At 40.3% G+C, this 19,189-nt stretch overlaps 2 long non-coding RNA genes across 2 annotated transcripts; both read right to left on the bottom strand.

The window, feature by feature from the left end:
• Nucleotides 1–3,002: 3,002 nt before the first annotated feature.
• On the bottom strand, nucleotides 3,003–4,357 carry LOC148935881 (uncharacterized). The gene is made up of 3 exons (XR_016140021.1): nucleotides 4,351–4,357; nucleotides 3,519–3,599; nucleotides 3,003–3,401 (listed from the first exon to the last, which is right to left on the bottom strand). It is a non-coding gene; the product is annotated as an uncharacterized LOC148935881 (long non-coding RNA).
• A 1,821-nt stretch (nucleotides 4,358–6,178) lies between these two features.
• On the bottom strand, nucleotides 6,179–12,496 carry LOC148935880 (uncharacterized). Its single transcript, XR_016140019.1, has 5 exons — nucleotides 12,355–12,496; nucleotides 12,088–12,218; nucleotides 11,621–11,880; nucleotides 8,621–8,725; nucleotides 6,179–8,370 (listed from the first exon to the last, which is right to left on the bottom strand). It is a non-coding gene; the product is annotated as an uncharacterized LOC148935880 (long non-coding RNA).
• Between the last annotated feature and the right edge of the window lie 6,693 nt (nucleotides 12,497–19,189).

Raw genomic sequence — 19,189 nt, 5'->3', positions numbered from 1 at the left:
ATAAGAGATCGCTCGGGCGGTCGGCGCGATACTGATCGCGGTGCGCAGTTCGGTGGCGCGGGGCGCGCGCGGCGGCGGCAGTGTCGCACGTGTTCGTCGCGGGCCTTTAAATCGGCGATTTAAACGTGCACGCGTGTCGCGGGTATTTCGCGAGGTCGGCGAATCGTTGAGATCGGAGAACGGGTGTGCCCGTTCCCTGCCGAGAGTGCTCGGCTGACGGGGGGTGTGCCCCTCGTCTGTTTGCGTGAACGCCGAGTGAACTCGGCCAGCCGGGGAGAGCCCCAGCTGTGTGCGGAGAAGAAGGTGGCGGTGCCGAGTGTACTCGGTCGACCAGGGAGTACCCTGGTGCTCGGAGAGGTAGTATCGGGGAGAACCCCGGTACTCGGCGGTGAAATCTCGGAAAGGCAGAGTCGGGTCGAGCGAACTCGACGCGCTGGGGAGACCCCAGCAACTCTCGGCTTGCCGTGCGAGCTACGGAGACGGCTTTCGGCCAGGCCAAGCGAACTTGGCGCGTTGGGGAGAGCCCCAACAATCTCAGGCTTGCTGCCGGTTTCGGAAGATCGTTTCCTCGAGGCGAGCTCTCGGAAACGAGCTAGGAACAGGAGTAAACGGAGAGTGAGTGATTTCCTGTGGAGAGCGATGCCTTTTTATATCCGAGATCGACCTCGGTATTTTCGGTCGGATCGGTCGGATTGGTCGATCTCGGGGTTAGCATCCCTCTCCCCAGGAGCGGAAAAAAAGGATCGGGGGGATGATTGGTTTTTTGGGTAGGGAAGGAATTCGTAGGGAAGGTAGCGGCGCGGTGCGGGTGGTTGCGCGCTTGTGGACGCGGTCGTGGCGCGGTGCGGGACGCTCGCTCGGTTGCGTGGCGCGGCGTCGGTGCGGTGCGGGACGCTTTCACGCTCGGTGGTGCGGTGCGTGGCGCGGTGCGGGGTGCGTTCGCGCTTGTTGACGCAACGCTTGGCGCGGTGCGGGGAAATACCACGAAAACATACGTGTTTTCGGGGTATTCTCCGACGCTTTCGGAGTTCGCGTGTACAAGAATTTAAAAAAGGAGGCATTGCTGCCTCTTTGCGGCCACTGCCGCACTCCGCCTGATGTTCGGCGGTCCCCGACGGATGGTCGGTCGGGGGAAATCCGGAGGAGGAACGGAGCGGAAGGATGCACTCCGTTACAATTGTAAAAACAAATTAAAAAATATTTATATAAGGAATATATACAATAAGTCTTATTTTTTCTTCCATTACATTTTCGTAAAAAAACTATACATGATAACTACGTGGTAACTACGATGAAACTTAAGATAATATATAAAATGTATAAAACTATGGGAAATACATACATATGTACATATAAACTACAAGAAATACATACATATGTATATACACACGTACATACATACGTACATATATACGTACATATATACGTACATATTGTTGTAGCCAGATCTACAACTAATAATAAAAGTAGTCCGCATGGCAACAAAATTAATCCGCATGAAATCGGAAAAAGTCTTTCAAAAGACGACATAAATGCGTGATCGCCAAAATTGCGATCAGTCTTTCGAAAGACTGCAGAAATGCATCGCGCGAGAACATTGCGAACATTTGCGAAAAGTCTATCAGCAAATTCCTCAATTTGCTGCTCGAACCAGGCGTGACATTGAGCAATCAATATCACGCGATCAATCGACGCAATCGGTCTGAATCGGTCTGAATGATCGGGCATTGACCAGTCTATATAATCGACCATACAAGACAGAGTCAAGAGAGTCAAATACTACGTGTCGTCCGGAATCGGACTTATAATAATCGCACGAGATATTACCGAATCTCGTAGCGAAGTTCCCGCGAGCCGTACTATCAGCATGTCAGGTGACATATTCGATCGTCGGCCGCCAGAGTAACGCGATACGCATCGAGTCACCCGATGACGTTTAACCGTGTGTAAAATATAATCATTAATATATCAAGTATCTGTGCAATTGTGAGAATGAATCAGTTAAAATGAAGAAAGTGTGTGTTAATGAATTCAAGAAGATCTCTATTGAAGATTCTTTTGATCCTGCTCGGAGTCCCAACTCCTTAAACTTAACGAACCCGACTATCCCTAATATTAACGTCGTAGTCCATCCGGGGTACAATATGTACACGCACCGGCAGGAATGGTGTCCTGCGCTCGGCGCGCGGCTGCTACACATACACACGAAGCGCGTACGTTCTCCGCGGAGCGCGAAGCAGGGATGCCATTTCATGTACGATTGCAGCACGTAGAGGAGATAGGCTGGCACACACACTATCGCGAGCGCTCGTCCGTGTACGCTCCGCGCTTCGGCCAGCTTCGAGCGGTAGAGAAGGAGTACCGACAACTGCTGTCTTCTTCTTTTTCGAGAAACGCTGTACCGCTGATTTGAAGCTGGCATCTCATGACATGACACGAATTAATCATGCGAGGCGCGATGCCATTGTCGATCATTTTTACACTTTTATACATTTATTTTATGAAGTTAATAACATTATTACAATATATTTTTTTCATACATAAATAAAAATTAAAATTTGTAAATACAAAAATCCATTCTTTGTCAATATATACGCTTTTTATTTGCAAAAAGTAATTATTATATTAAAAAAAAAATTATTGTGGTTTTATAAAGATATTTAGATATAGCTATTAAAAACTGAATAAATATATAAATAAATATATAAATATATAGACAATATATATATATATATATATTATATATATTTATATTTTATATATATATATATATATATATATATATATATATATCAATAAATATATAAAATAAATATTAGATATATTATTATATAAAAGGGAGCTGAATATAAAAAGGCTATATAGCTTTTATGATATTAATAAATAATAGATAATAATAAAACTAATAACTGATATGAATATATCAATATCGCAAATATCGCAAAAAGAAATTCAAATTATGTTAACACGGTTATCTTTTCATTATTGTTATTAGTTTTTAAATGTTTAATGCTTCTTTGATAAATTTTTATTAAAAGAAGTATTAATTATTCTTTTTAGTAATAATTAGTAATAATTTTATTTATTTTAGTAATAATTATTCTTTTTAGTAATAATTTTAATAATTTAGTAATAATTTATCAAAGAAGCATTAAACATTTAACAACAGATAACAATAATGAAAAGGTAAGAGTGCTGACATAATCCACTTAAATTTATTTTTATATTTTTTATTTAAAATAATATTTTTTTATAATTATATTTTTTCCCCGGTTTCTTCCTCCTCTATTTCCTTCCTCTTTCTCTTCTCCGGCCCTCCCTCCAACTATATCTCATTCGTCCCCCTCGTTGCAAGGTCCATCTTGCACGGGAACGCTCACCATTATTTCGTCTATAAGGCACTGAAAATAATTAAATGTCAAAATATTAATATGTTTATATATATATATATATATATATATTATACATGACATATATGTGTGTATTTATATACATATAATTATTTCAATAAATAATACCACTCTCTTGCTGCTGCTGCTGTTGCTGCTGCTGTTGCTGCTGCGGTTGTTGTTTCTGTATAAAAAAAACTTCTGAAAAATCTAAAAATTACAAATTAACCAGATACAGATCTGGAAATAATTTTATTGGATCATCAATATTATTATGTAGGACATTTAAATATAATAATAATGTTCACAAATTTCTAATCTAGCAACCGATTTGAATATAACAGATTTCACAGATAATCATTTTAAAGATCCAATAAAATTATTTACATATCAGTATCTGTTCAAATTTTGTCAGCAAAATATTTGTCAGCAAAAGTATTCTTTTTCTTATTAAGTTTACCTGCTCCCGCAGCTGTTGCAATTGTAGCTCATGCTGCTCTCTTAATTGCTCATTTGCAGTTCATGCTGTTTCTGCTGCTGTTGCAGCATATCAGCAAATTTTTTCTTTTGCTCTGTAAAATACATAAACTATATAACATTATTATACTACTGATTATACTACTGATATTAGATAATGATAAAATTTTAATACACGCGTACACGCGTACGCACGCAGGCACACGCATGCACACACGCATGCACACGCATGCACACACGCATGCATGCACGCATGCACGCACGCACGCACGCACGCACGCACGCACGCATGCACGCACGCACGCAGGCACACGCACACGCAGGCACACGTACACACAGGCACACGTACACACAGGCACACGTACACACAGGCACACGTACACACAGGCACACGCACACGCATACGATAATGAAGCATATTAAATTAGATTGAAAATGTGATTTATATTTCTTAAATAATAATAAATAACCTGTAGTAACTAACCTGTCATTGCGTCGTTGAGTATGCTGCTCGCTGTGTCGCCGAATAAGAAAGAAACAACGATCTCGATTTTCCATTGTTTATCTCACGATGCGCGACGATTTTATTTGTCTTTCGGTGACTTCGTGTACCGTCTTTCGATCACATCGTGTATCGTATTTTATACATCTTGACTTTTTAATATTGAAGAATATATTCGAGATTAAAAGGTATAACTTTCCATATACACATTTATACACATATATATTTTATATATATATATATATATATATATATATATATATATATATTTATATATTCACATATACGTATACAGAGAGAGACGATTTAGGATCGTAAAATATTTTGACAAATAACAGAATCCTAATCTCTTTCCGTGACACATGCATACATATAATTTTCATATTATATTTCTATTTCTCTTTTTATCTTTTTTCGATTTTTTTGTCCTTTTATAGTTGATATGGAAATGTGTGACGAATCAATCAAAAAATGTAAACGCTTTATAAAAACTTGGCTTGCTGATAATAGATATCAATCATAAATACGCGAAGTATCAAGTAATAATAGTCAGTATCATTGTAGCATTTGCAATAAGAATTTTTCATGTCGTTCATTAATTTCTCGCCATGCAGATTCTGCATGTCATAAAAATAATCTTAAAAAAGGATCATCATTACCTAACAATAATGAAAAAAAAAAAAATATCTCAACCAGTTTTTCAACAGAAATGGTTAGATATCGAAGAATTTAAATGTTGGTTACGAGAAGTACCTAACAATGCAAATTTATCTTTTTATTCCATTTGCAATAAAACTATTACTAGTAGTTTAGCACAAATATATCGTCACGCAGAATCCAAAGCACGTTTAGATAAATATAAAAGTTTCAGTGAGATAAATAAATCAAATCAAAATTTGCAAACGGAAGATAATGAATCACTTTTGTCGTTTGATGAGCGTAAAAAGTTAGCAGAAGTTAGATATGCCACATTAATTGCCGATAAAAATATTTCTCATCAAACTGCAAAAGAGATTCTTCATTTTTTTCAACATATAGGAAAAGATTCTAATATATTAAAAAGCATGAGCATCGGTCGTACAAAATGTAAAAATATTATTACAAACGTTTTATGCCCAATTGAAACGGAACGTGTCGTTAACAAAATTCAGAACACAAAATTTTCAATATTTATTGACGAAACGTCTGATATTTGTAATACTAAATGGATGACTTTTATGGTACGATACGTTGACCCGAAGACATTAGATGTTCGTTCACAATTAGTTAAATTAATTAATATTGATGCCAAAGATTCCAGCGCAGAAAAATTGTTTCAAGCATTTAAATGTTAAATGTGAAAATGAAAATACCATTTTTAAATATTATAGCTCTATCATGCGACAATGCATCTATCATGATAGGAAAATTTTCATCATTTAAAAAAAAATTAGAAGAAGTATGTTCACATTTATTAACATTTATTAACATGCCCTTGTCATTCCGCTGCATTAATAGCGCATGCTGCATGTAATAAAATACCAGAATTTTGCGAAGAATTATTACAAAAAACTTCAAGTTTTATTAACAATAGCCCCAAACGATTATCTGTTTACAATGAATTTTCTGAGTGTTTCCAAGAAACAAATCACAAATTGTTAAAATTATGTTAAAATTACACACGCTGGCTTTCTTATTACTTATGTGTAGAAAAACTTCTGGAATCTTGGGAAACAATTAAATATTTTTTGAACGAAATGGTTGTAAGTGAAAAAACACAACGTGGAGAATATCTGTTGTCTATAATGGGTAATATTGAAACAAAAGCCTATTTTCTTTTTTTAAAATACGTTTTAAATTTCTTTAACGCATTCAATGCATTTTTTCAAACATCAGAAACACGAATTCATTTATTGCAGCCAAAATCTTTACAGTTTCTTTTTCAAATTTGCCAAAACTTTTTAAAAGATAAATATTTAAAACCTTTTTCTGTAAACACAGTTTTCTCTTTATCAGAGAATCACAAAATTCTTCATAAAATTAATTTAGGTACAGAATGCGAAGAATATCTTTACGAATTACTGATACTGCAAGGACACGAAGACGCAGTTACAACTGTTCGAAAAAATTGTTTGATGTTTTATGTAACTGCTGCAGAAGAAATTCGTAAAAGATTACCGATAAATAATAAATTTTTATTAAAATTACAAGTTTTTAGACCTTTTGTAAGCTTATATATACTGATAGAGAAACTTCATTTAATGATGTTTCTTTTATAGCTAAAACTATAGGTAATGTTGATGAAGATGCTTTAAAGAAAGAATGGATTGCATTGCCATTAGATTTTACAATGGAAGAGAAGCAAAATCTTTCCAAATTAAATTTTGATAATATGTGGAAGGAAATTTTACATCCAAATAATATTACTAAGTATCCAAATTTAACAAATGTTCTGAATGCTGTTCGATCACTTCCAAATTCAAATGCCGACCCAGAGACAATGTTTTCCTCTTTAAGTAATTTAAAAACAAAAAATCGAAATAGATTATCGTCGGCTTCCATTAATGCCACGTACGTTTTAAAATCAGGATTAAATGCGAGAGGAGAAACATGTTTAAACATGATGATTGAAGAAATCATCTCTTGATTTGTCTCTTATGTCAACAGATAAATTATATGCTAATATTGCTAAAAAAAAACGCAGTACTTTAAGGCTACATGCCGTGAATGACAATGAAATTGCTGGTTCTTCGTGAGCAGGTTATCGGTAAACAATATTACTCAAAAGACAACATCACACAAAATAAACATAAAGATTTCGTAAGAACTTTCATGACGTACGCAAAAGTCTTCTCAAGATTAAAAACATAATAGTAGAGCCATAATTTTTGATAATTAGTATCGATTGAACGAAAGAATGACATAGCAGCCAATACATAATGTAATGAGATTCCATCCACATTTCAAAAGTATATCCAATCTAGTCCAGTATGTCTGAATTATGTTTAACAAAACTGAAGAAACGAAAATTTGTGCTTAGGTAGCACAAATGCCATTTGTAGCGCGTGTAACTCAACAGACTCAATCTTTTTAGTAGACTAAGATGCGTCAAACAAAAACAATACATCAGTCGATTCATCGGTATAGCAAGCATCAATGTGTGTTTCGCAAAAAACGCGTACACTCTAATCCAGACTAGCCAAAATCTGTAATTACATAGTTTGACAATGGAAAAATCTATATTAAATCTATCTATACTATAAATAATACTATAAAAGGCAGCCAGCGCAGACTCGTGTCCGCAATTTCGTAATTAAATTACCAATGTATACCTCGTTCAGCTCATCACGAGCAATCTAGAGACACACATAATTAACACACAAAAACGCACAAATAATTAACGCGCCTGCCACAATTGATAATTATGTGTTCCGTACGTATTATGTGTTCCGATAATTATGTGTTCAATACAATTCACCTGCCCACATACCGAATTACAATCATTGTGTCGATACACGAAGCGATTCTCGTATTAGTTGAGATTAGAATAATAGTATTAATACTAATGAAACGAGCCACAAAGTTATATAAATACAAGTGAATCGACTGTATGCAGAGTATTCAAAATTAAAGCTAAACTAAAAATTACAGTAGTTAATCTAATCCTCTAATAATAACTATACAAGAAATAAAGAGAAATATATTCTAATTCAGACGCAAAAAATAATTAATTAGTCAGTAAAAATGTTTACAAATCCGATTCGTAGGTTATCCATCGAAAGTAATGTAAAGCTTGAGTTTCCGCGCATAAAAACCAAACTGTGACATGTCAGTAACAGTTATTATGTAATACTGGTTACATCGATTGTTCAGATAATGAAGAGTTTCTTGACGCGGTCCATACAAGTGCCCAGACGCCAAAAATTCACAGCTTGGCGTCGATAAATGCGCCAACAGGAAACTATCGGTTAATTCCAGGATAACATAAAGCTCAGTGAGCGTTAAATACGCTGATTTACTCTTCTAAAAGGGGGGAAAGAAAATAAATATATATAAATATTAAAGACGCACATATAGTTCTCATCACAGATGAGAAAATACATTAACAAGGATGTGCCGCTTTTACGAGCTAGCATCCTAACATTTAGAGAAACATGTATGATGACTATAAATTAAAAACTATACGTATAGGACATTAATAAATTCAAAAATAGTAAATGTGTGTATCTAGTAAAAGTAGTTGATAAGTAAAATATAATGTATAGTTATTTACCTCGTGATTGTAAATAATATCAAGAAACATAGAGGCATAATAACCTCAATTATCAAGTCATCAAATGGAGACAATAACAATACAGCACAAGATTCACAGGACAGCCTGCAAAAATACACATACTTATACATATACATAATTAAATTGTACTTAACATAACTAAATTGTTTTGTAAAAAGCTTTAATATTACTAAAATGTGGAGAAATTAAAAAAGAATAATATGCCAAGTACTATCAGGTTATAACTGCTCAGTGTTGCCACCTATTCATAGCAAGGAGCACAAAGTGTACACCTCATTGCATTTGACCATCCAGGAGATGGCTCCCTCACAATCAAGTCAAAGATATGGAATATATAATTTGATAAACTATAAAATGCTTAATCAAAAGATCAGAATCTTATAAAAATATACTGATAGACACATAAAATAGATATAAAAGTATAAATTATAAATCAAGAATCGTAGTGTGATGAAAGTACAATCAAAACGTGAAATACGACACAAGGGTTACATACATATGAAATAATTTAAATAAACTAATATAATTTCGCAAGTCAGATCATACTGAAATTAATAAATTAATGGAAACTTAAATGTATACAAAGAAGCACAGTAAATAATAATAACAGAATAAAGATACTATCATTAAAATAAGGAAATAATCTTGTGTAGCTTGCGAATTTACAATAGTACATGGTACATGGTGAATCAGCGTAGCAATAGATAATGAAATATTACATTCAATCAAAAGAAAATCAATAATCATATTCGTGGTATTATAATAAGGCAATTAGAGTGCATACGTTTTAAAAGTTCATTAATTTTTCTGTGTGACAAGCAAAGATTTATGTTGACTAACTAAGATGCTTAAAGAGCATATAGACTCGATAATTTGACACACATACAGCAAATCAATCTATATTGTTGTTACGTCCGGGGGACTTCACAAATTCTTCTCTTTCGGGAAGGAAAAATTTAACGGCTGCTAATCCATAAACGGGCACTTCGAACGATCAAAGAAAAATAACCCAATCAAACAAAAAAAAACTCTAAATAAACAATCGTTCTCCCGAGATATGTCTCACTATCAAAAAATCCTTGGTAAATAGCCTTGTCGGCGCCGACAAGTTTACGACTTACCAATAAAAAAAATTTTTATTAACAAAAGCAAATTCCTAACGGATAAGAAACGCGTTGGATCGTTCGGGGATGACACTCCCCACATTGGTGGGGAAACACAAAAAAGTACCAATCAAGAAGAACTGATTAGTGGCCGTTGGCTGGCACACCAATGAGCGATTAAGAGTGCGAACTAGCGGGAGAATTTTTATTAATAAATTCTATCTATCTAAAAACTAATTCTACCATTCGCTGGGAAATCTGAAAATGGAAAAACGACCACAAATCATAGGACACCGCTTCCCTCCTTCCTCTATATTCATAATTTTCCTAAATTATCATTTGACAAGCCAACACGGAAATCCATCACGCCCTCAGATATTCCCACCCCTCCGGAACCCTTTAAAAACCGCGACTCGGAGCGGATCGCTCTCTTCTTCCTGATACACTCAAGGTCGACACCTTCCGTAACAGTTAGAATCTGTGCGCGACTTTATTCTCGAACCATTCAGTGATCCAGCCTGGGCAATTACATTCGTCGACCACCCCCCCCCGGCCGCTACAACAAAAAGTAAGTCCAACCTTATCAATTTTTCCCGCGTGTTTACTGGCAGTTTGGTTCGCGACATCTTATTTATTTATTCCTCAAAAATTTATCTATCTTAAACCCACCCCAACATTCCCAAAGGGCAAGCCGCCGATTAACTCGGTGAAGCTGCCTTCCCTAACTTCACAATCATTTCCACAACCTTCTAACCAGGCAAGCCGCCGATTAACTCGGTGAAGCTGCCTCCTCCGATTCCATAACATTCCAACCGGGCAAGCCGCCGATTGATTCGGTGAAGCTGCCTTATTTCGATTCCTCAACTTCTCTTTTATTTGACCTTCATTTGTATAGTGAACCAAACACATGCCATTCGTAATGGGCCAACGAAACGGGCATTGCGACACCGTCGCGAAAAGGCAAATAAAAGGATTCGTCGCGAATGCCACGCCGAAGAACTCGCGGAGCGGTTAATAGAAGTAGAGCCGGAACTAGCCAATATATCGCTCCACCAATACGCCTCCGCCCTCCGTTCCGCAGCGCGCACCCCAATCCTCCTCCACACCTGCAACCCGATCCTATAGACCCGTTCGCTATCACCAATTTCTTATCCCAACTTGAGCAATTGGGTATTTAAGAGATTTTCCTTCCCCGCGGTCGTTTTTTTTTTTTATATTTGTATGTACAAGATTTCTTTTGTTATCAATACTTTAACCTTTTATGTATACGAACAGAAGATTGTAGTTCACGTTTATTATTTCTTATTAAAATTAATTGATCAAAATTCGGTAGTAAACAGTTTTTTTTCTCCTAAACCTGACCCCGCGCCGTTCCCGGCTCCCTGAAGATCGCACTAGGTCCATCCCTGGTCAAAGAGATTCGGTTCTCTGATCTAAAACGGACCACCGAATAGCGCGGGCGCAGGTAAGGGTAATAGCGCCGCTGACGCTGACCCGATCCCTGCCCCCCTTAACGCGCGTTCGACTCGCGGATCGGCGTCACGACGTCGTTCCGCGAGAAAAGGGGAGGTTCCGTGCGTCCACCCGAGTTCTCCTCCTCCTGACGAGAACACGGACGTAACATTGTCAAGTGAATAAATTGGGAATCAAAACGATACTGTCAAAAAATTTTCACGTCTCCAGATTCAGAGTTACAAAAAACTTAAATCTTTCATATATAATAATAAAAAGAACAAAAATCTGCTGCATAGTATAAGTTATAATAAAGTAAATCAAGAATTATAGAGTTAAGTAAGAAATTAAATAGAACACTCCACTGCCGAATAAAGATACAAAGTAAATTAATAATAAGTAGTAATTTATGCAAATGACATACCACTGATATGTAGGCAATACTTTTTCCAGATTGCTTTAACATACTTATTAAATCCATCAAGAAATTCCATAGATTCCAGAAGATATCCCTATCGAGGCAGGAAGATGATGTTTAAGAGATGAGAGCTCAGAGTAGAATTCCAAATTTTCCAGCCAGTGTTGGCGCACCACACTTATCGTTCAGATATACTTCCGAAAAATCGAATGATCCGTCTATTTCACAAATTACAAAGCAACTATTCCGCGTAGCACGAGAGATGGCTGCAATGACGAAACAATAATGATACTATAGATGGAGAGGAGACAACAATGTCGCGACAATTATACGTAGTAGCCGTTTAGCCATCTTGCCAAAAATGTGAATAAGACGGTAAAAGACGGCCATCTTGGACACATACCTCGTACGACGTACAAATCGAGTATAACTACATAATTAATAGATTAATTGAAGACAAATACAATACTTACAATAACTAGACATCGTTGTTAAAGAAAGACAGTTTTGATAATTATAATAATTATGGACAATTACACAAGGGAACATCACAGGGAGCCTGCCGTGGCTGTAATAATCCCAGGAGACGGGAGATCTTCTACGTCTACGTACAAATAATATGAAAAAACATATAATTAGCACAATTAACCATATAAATTATACCTTAACATAAACAAAAAGACAGCAGAAATCCGAGGAATACAGAAACGTATATGAAAAGTCACACTACAAATCATTACCAAGACACAAGGAGCGGAGGCACACACGTCCGACCGTCACAGCAGCCACGAGCAGACAACCTAACCTAACCTAACCTTTTTTTTTTTTTTGTTTAGAGAGGTGGAATCTTCGCAAAACCCCCACCGGACGACAGTCCGGTGGGGAGTGTGGGATTCGAGTGGGTGGCACGTCGAACGAAAAGCCACCCAGCCTCGCCTACCCACTAAACCTCCTCTGTACCTTTAACGACCGTGACGGGGGAGGGTCCTGGAACGTTGACGGAACAACACATCACGAACCCTCCCCCTGGTCTTGGCCCCGAGGGGCAACACACTCGCTCGTCATCTTCAAGTACCCACAGACATACTCATTTTTACTGATCATTCGTTCAGCAACACACACACGCCCTTCCAATAACAATGGGAGGATTCAGCCGAGTGAGGAATAAGAAGGAACACACTCCTCGTGTGTCTCCAAAAAGGAGGATAACCTGCCCAAAACAGGACCAATTCAAGTTGTATTACATGAAGCATATGTCTGCATAGAAATATTTAAGAAGAACACACCCTCAAGTCATTATCCAGAGCACAAAGGCAGCCCTCCATTCACGAACACACCAGGTGTGTTCGTATGTTACAAAGTTACTAGGGACCACGAAATGTTGAGAGAACCCAGACCGCGAAGAACTAGCTCGAGAGTTCCAAATTGACAAGGCGTACGCACATGTGGGTTAACCAATTCCTTGCCGTTCCCTTTCCGCTTTCTCTTTTTCGGACATAACTTTTCCGCAAAAAGATTCATGGCAGACCACTGTCACTGTCTGTTTAACATGGCTCTCAGAATTTTCCCCAGATCTGGAGGGTCAATGTCTCCTAACTCGAAGCCAAGAGAATCGTACATGTTATACCGTTGCCAAAACCAGGCCCTACACTCCAGAAGGGTGTGATCCGCGTCATCCCGCTTCCCGCTTGCGCAGTGAGCGCAGACGGGAGAGGGAGCTCGGTCCATCCTATACAGAAAATCATTAAAGCAGCCATGGCCACTCAAAAGCTGGGTCATACGGAATGTCAGTGAGCCGTAGGTACGGCCCAGTCATGCTTCAAGAAACGGGGATAATGCCTCCCTAATCCTAACCCCTGCCTGCCTGTGATCCTCTAGGAGTGATCTCCAGTCCTCAACAGCCCTACGATCTGCCTTCCTCCTTAATTCCTTCCTCGCGCAAAGAGAGAGAGAGTCACATTTTCCGCTCTTCCTTCCCTCTTCCTCCAATACAGACGCGCAAGACGCTCCGCCCTAATTTTAAAGGGGAAAATCCCGGCTAGCAATGTGGACCCTATATACGATATGGTCCTATAACCACAGATCGTCCGAATCGAGAGCGTTCTTATTGTACTTTCCATTTCTTTCACAGGGAACGATCTATAGTCCAGGCGATTCGCCCAAATGGGAGCACCGTAATAAATTACGGACTGCACGACAGAGGCATACAACCGTCTCTTCCTCTGTCCCGGTCCCTTCAGGTTCGGCATCAATCTACCAACGGCTCCTACCAGTTTCCTTACGCGCGGGATGACGTATAACAAATGATCCCTAAATACGAGTTGCATGTCCAGAATGAGACCTAGATATTTGATCTTATTTGCTACATTAACTGTTGTTTCCCGAATTTTTATTTTAGGTAGAGTATCCGGCAGGGCAAGATTCCTTTTGCAAAAGACCGCCACTTCAGTCTTCTCAACAGCCACGTTTAATCCCAGTTTCTCTATTCTATTGACAACTATGGCTGTATAAGCTTCCGCTCTGTGGATCGCCGTCTTAAAATTCTTGGCCACTGAGACTAAAAGTGTATCATCAGCATAATATGAAATGTGACATCCTTCAGCGTCGTCATCTCCAGCGAGTATCTGGTCGTATGCTATGTTCCATAATAGTGGTCCCAAAACCGAACCCTGTGGGACCCCTCTGGTGATCTGGAAACTTCTCAGATCACCATTCTTATCTGTGTATACTGCTTTTCTGTTGCACAGGTATGCTCTAATTATTGTTCGCAAGTAATCCGGGACACCTTTCCTTTCCAGCGCCATCATTATAACATTCCAATGTATGGAATTGAACGCATTTCTGATGTCTAGGCTAACCAGCACCGCGTAACAATTACCCTTGTTTGCAGCATCAACTATATCCAGTACCCTCCTTATGGCGTCTATCGTGGATCTGCCACTTCTAAAGCCGAACTGATAGCTTGAGAGCAGGTTGCCTTTCTCCAAAAATTCGCTCAACCTATTGGCTATTAATTTCTCAAAAAGTTTACCTACGGTGTTCAACAGGCAAATTGGTCGAAACGAAGACAGGTTATTCATAGGTTACACGTTTCTGCATTATTTTTGGGAAAAAATTTTTTTCGAAGTTAACGTTCATACTTCGGGTGGTGGTAGGGGAGGGCCCGAGGATGACGACCGCCATATTGGTTTGGGGGGGGAGGGGGGAAGTTTCGGTCCTCCCCCGTAGCCACTAAACGAGGTGATGGAAGGGGATGGGGGGTGTGCGGCTGGGTTCCCCTCGGCGAGACCTTGAACCACCCCCACCCCCACCCCTCCACCCCTCCCCCTCCGTTAGCTACCGGGTGGTGGGGTTCTCGTCGAAACTTCGAGACGCCGTATCTCCGGTGTTTATGAATTCTTAACGACGAGCCACGGCTCGTTCGAAAGGGCTCGTCGAGCTCTACAAATAAGTCCTATGACTTTTTTCGATCCGACCAATAGTTTTCGAGATACGGATCCCCACTCCGGGGAGCATCGACCCGTCGTAGCTCGGAAACGGTGGGGGATAGGGGGTCGGGTCGTAGGACCAAAGTGGCAGGTCTCGTCGAGCTCTACGGCATGGCCCCACCCCTCGTCTCGAAGCGTGAAATTTTTTTTTTTTTTTTTTACTTTTTTTACCATAACTCCCCAACCAGCGGGTATTAAGGGACGGCCCTGTGGGGTCTCGTAGCGGTCGGTCAGCCGCGTCGAACGAGCGCAGGCTCGTCGTTAAGAATTCATAAACAAAAAAGTTACGGCGTAAAGAGTGGGACTCTACTTTGAGCGACGGTAACTGGGAAGGGGGGGACGATAAGGGGGTGGGTCAGAGGACCAAAATGGTAGCTCCGGTCGAGCTCTATCGTCCACCGTGGAGAACCAGATTTTGATTTTTTTTTTTTTTTTTTGAAAATTTTTCTAAGTTACTTTTTTTTTTTTTTTCATTTATTTTTTAAGTCAGGACGAGTACAAGTCAGGACGAGTACAAGTCAGGACGAGTACAAGTCAGGACGAGTACAAGTCAGGACGAGTACAAGTCAGGTCGAGTCTGGTTAGGTTACACGTTTCTGCATTATTTTTGGGAAAAAATTTTTTTCGAAGTTAACGTTCATACTTCGGGTGGTGGTAGGGGAGGGCCCGAGGATGACGACCGCCATATTGGTTTGGGGGGGGAGGGGGGAAGTTTCGGTCCTCCCCCGTAGCCACTAAACGAGGTGATGGAGGGGGATGGGGGGTGTGCGGCTGGGTTCCCCTCGGCGAGACCTTGAACCACCCCCACCCCCACCCCTCCACCCCTCCCCCTCCGTTAGCTACCGGGTGGTGGGGTTCTCGTCGAAACTTCGAGACGCCGTATCTCCGGTGTTTATGAATTCTTAACGACGAGCCACGGCTCGTTCGAAAGGGCTCGTCGAGCTCTACAAATAAGTCCTATGACTTTTTTCGATCCGACCAATAGTTTTCGAGATACGGATCCCCACTCCGGGGAGCATCGACCCGTCGTAGCTCGGAAACGGTGGGGGATAGGGGGTCGGGTCGCAGGACCAAAGTGGCAGGTCTCGTCGAGCTCTACGGCATGGCCCCACCCCTCGTCTCGAAGCGTGAAATTTTTTTTTTTTTTTTTTACTTTTTTTACCATAACTCCCCAACCAGCGGGTATTAAGGGACGGCCCTGTGGGGTCTCGTAGCGGTCGGTCAGCCGCGTCGAACGAGCGCAGGCTCGTCGTTAAGAATTCATAAACAAAAAAGTTACGGCGTAAAGAGTGGGACTCTACTTTGAGCGACGGTAACTGGGAAGGGGGGGACGATAAGGGGGTGGGTCAGAGGACCAAAATGGTAGCTCCGGTCGAGCTCTATCGTCCACCGTGGAGAACCAGATTTTGATTTTTTTTTTTTTTTTTGAAAATTTTTCTAAGTTTCTTTTTTTTTTTTTTCATTTATTTTTTAAGTCAGGACGAGTACAAGTCAGGACGAGTACAAGTCAGGACGAGTACAAGTCAGGTCGAGTCTGGTTAGGTTAGGTTAGGTTACACGTTTCTGCATTATTTTTGGGAAAAAATTTTTTTCGAAGTTAACGTTCATACTTCGGGTGGTGGTAGGGGAGGGCCCGAGGATGACGACCGCCATATTGGTTTGGGGGGGGAGGGGGGAAGTTTCGGTCCTCCCCCGTAGCCACTAAACGAGGTGATGGAGGGGGATGGGGGGTGTGCGGCTGGGTTCCCCTCGGCGAGACCTTGAACCACCCCCACCCCCACCCCTCCACCCCTCCCCCTCCGTTAGCTACCGGGTGGTGGGGTTCTCGTCGAAACTTCGAGACGCCGTATCTCCGGTGTTTATGAATTCTTAACGACGAGCCACGGCTCGTTCGAAAGGGCTCGTCGAGCTCTACAAATAAGTCCTATGACTTTTTTCGATCCGACCAATAGTTTTCGAGATACGGATCCCCACTCCGGGGAGCATCGACCCGTCGTAGCTCGGAAACGGTGGGGGATAGGGGGTCGGGTCGCAGGACCAAAGTGGCAGGTCTCGTCGAGCTCTACGGCATGGCCCCACCCCTCGTCTCGAAGCGTGAAATTTTTTTTTTTTTTTTTTACTTTTTTTACCATAACTCCCCAACCAGCGGGTATTAAGGGACGGCCCTGTGGGGTCTCGTAGCGGTCGGTCAGCCGCGTCGAACGAGCGCAGGCTCGTCGTTAAGAATTCATAAACAAAAAAGTTACGGCGTAAAGAGTGGGACTCTACTTTGAGCGACGGTAACTGGGAAGGGGGGGACGATAAGGGGGTGGGTCAGAGGACCAAAATGGTAGCTCCGGTCGAGCTCTATCGTCCACCGTGGAGAACCAGATTTTGATTTTTTTTTTTTTTTTTGAAAATTTTTCTAAGTTTCTTTTTTTTTTTTTTCATTTATTTTTTAAGTCAGGACGAGTACAAGTCAGGACGAGTACAAGTCAGGACGAGTACAAGTCAGGTCGAGTCTGGTTAGGTTAGGTTAGGTTAGGTTAGGTTAGGTTAGGTTAGGTTAGGTTAGGTTAGGTTAGGTTAGGTTAGGTTAGGTTAGGTTAGGTTAGGTTAGGTTAGGTTAGGTTAGGTTAGGTTAGGTTAGGTTAGGTTAGGTTAGGTTAGGTTAGGTTAGGTTAGGTTAGGTTAGGTTAGGTTAGGTTAGGTTAGGTTAGGTTAGGTTAGGTTAGGTTAGGTTAGGTTAGGTTAGGTTAGGTTAGGTTAGGTTAGGTTAGGTTAGGTTAGGTTAGGTTAGGTTAGGTTAGGTTAGGTTAGGTTAGGTTAGGTTAGGTTAGGTTAGGTTAGGTTAGGTTAGGTTAGGTTAGGTTAGGTTAGGTTAGGTTAGGTTAGGTTAGGTTAGGTTAGGTTAGGTTAGGTTAGGTTAGGTTAGGTTAGGTTAGGTTAGGTTAGGTTAGGTTAGGTTAGGTTAGGTTAGGTTAGGTTAGGTTAGGTTAGGTTAGGTTAGGTTAGGTTAGGTTAGGTTAGGTTAGGTTAGGTTAGGTTAGGTTAGGTTAGGTTAGGTTAGGTTAGGTTAGGTTAGGTTAGGTTAGGTTAGGTTAGGTTAGGTTAGGTTAGGTTAGGTTAGGTTAGGTTAGGTTAGGTTAGGTTAGGTTAGGTTAGGTTAGGTTAGGTTAGGTTAGGTTAGGTTAGGTTAGGTTAGGTTAGGTTAGGTTAGGTTAGGTTAGGTTAGGTTAGGTTAGGTTAGGTTAGGTTAGGTTAGGTTAGGTTAGGTTAGGTTAGGTTAGGTTAGGTTAGGTTAGGTTAGGTTAGGTTAGGTTAGGTTAGGTTAGGTTAGGTTAGGTTAGGTTAGGTTAGGTTAGGTTAGGTTAGGTTAGGTTAGGTTAGGTTAGGTTAGGTTAGGTTAGGTTAGGTTAGGTTAGGTTAGGTTAGGTTAGGTTAGGTTAGGTTAGGTTAGGTTAGGTTAGGTTAGGTTAGGTTAGGTTAGGTTAGGTTAGGTTAGGTTAGGTTAGGTTAGGTTAGGTTAGGTTAGGTTAGGTTAGGTTAGGTTAGGTTAGGTTAGGTTAGGTTAGGTTAGGTTAGGTTAGGTTAGGTTAGGTTAGGTTAGGTTAGGTTAGGTTAGGTTAGGTTAGGTTAGGTTAGGTTAGGTTAGGTTAGGTTAGGTTAGGTTAGGTTAGGTTAGGTTAGGTTAGGTTAGGTTAGGTTAGGTTAGGTTAGGTTAGGTTAGGTTAGGTTAGGTTAGGTTAGGTTAGGTTAGGTTAGGTTAGGTTAGGTTAGGTTAGGTTAGGTTAGGTTAGGTTAGGTTAGGTTAGGTTAGGTTAGGTTAGGTTAGGTTAGGTTAGGTTAGGTTAGGTTAGGTTAGGTTAGGTTAGGTTAGGTTAGGTTAGGTTAGGTTAGGTTAGGTTAGGTTAGGTTAGGTTAGGTTAGGTTAGGTTAGGTTAGGTTAGGTTAGGTTAGGTTAGGTTAGGTTAGGTTAGGTTAGGTTAGGTTAGGTTAGGTTAGGTTAGGTTAGGTTAGGTTAGGTTAGGTTAGGTTAGGTTAGGTTAGGTTAGGTTAGGTTAGGTTAGGTTAGGTTAGGTTAGGTTAGGTTAGGTTAGGTTAGGTT

The sequence above is a fragment of the Pogonomyrmex barbatus genome, unplaced genomic scaffold (assembly GCF_055798465.1).
Source record: "Pogonomyrmex barbatus isolate J1 unplaced genomic scaffold, ASM5579846v1 scaffold30, whole genome shotgun sequence".
Taxonomy (NCBI): domain Eukaryota; kingdom Metazoa; phylum Arthropoda; class Insecta; order Hymenoptera; family Formicidae; genus Pogonomyrmex; species Pogonomyrmex barbatus.
Note: the sequence above shows the minus strand (reverse complement) of the source record. Positions and strands in the feature narration are given on the sequence as shown.